Source organism: Echinops telfairi, unplaced genomic scaffold (assembly GCF_000313985.2).
Source record: "Echinops telfairi isolate 266 unplaced genomic scaffold, ASM31398v2 ScPeMD7_7469;HRSCAF=8507_1, whole genome shotgun sequence".
Classification (NCBI taxonomy): Eukaryota; Metazoa; Chordata; class Mammalia; order Afrosoricida; family Tenrecidae; genus Echinops; species Echinops telfairi.
Genome location: NW_022111373.1, coordinates 73,680,926 through 73,681,800, shown reverse-complemented (window position 1 = coordinate 73,681,800; position 875 = coordinate 73,680,926).

The following is an 875-nucleotide window of genomic DNA, read 5'->3' as shown; positions in this document are numbered from 1 at the left end:
CAAATAAAGCTTCCACAAAAGGGTGGCCCTATGAAGTCTGTTTTAAATAATACCGAGCAAATGGCTTTTTTTGTTCGCCGTCCAATTGACTTACATCCCCATTTTGGCCCCCGAGAGGGTTCTTGTTTCCAGTTTTCTCGTGCGTGTGTGTGTGTGTGTGTGTGTGTGTGTGTGTGTGTGTCCTCAGCTGTGTGACAGGGACCGAGCAAGGAGACAAAGGAGGCAGCAAAGCGGACTCTGGGGCAGTTTTGTTTCCTCCTCAACCCACCGCTGCCAGTGCCCACCCCACCCGCGTGTACTCGCGCGCGCGCGCGCACATGAACACACACGTCTGAATCCCAAACACCGGCCACACCAGCTCCTTCGGAACTGGGGAGACCGCTTCCCAGGAAATCCGGGGCCTGACTGAACCAGCAGCCGCTGCAGCCGCTGCGGACACGGCCTGGGTGGGGCTAAGGCCCAAGACGCCGGGTTCCTCCCGTTCCGGGGAGCCCAGGAGGCGGCGGGGTGCCTGGGAGTTGCCAGGATGGTGGGTTAACTCCTGAAAGGTTTTGTCCGGGAGGAGAATACCGAGACCTAAAGCCGCCACTGTCCCTTCAATGAATGTCCTTTCTCCTCAAACAAAACCTCAAATCTAGAAGTTGGGGCGCTGGGCATGCTCGGCAGAAGGAGGCGGTTCCCGGTGCCGGCTGGGCGGCGTGTGCCCTGGAGGTGCCCGAGCGCGCACCTGGCTGCGCGCCTCAAGGAGCGCACAGAGGGGGTTCTAGCTAGCTGGCTGGAGCCATGGGATATCTCAGTCCAGCGGGCAGCGGCCAAGGGAGGGAGAGGGTCTGAGGACCCGTCGGGGCCTGGAGGGGTATCCCTGGAGCGGCACC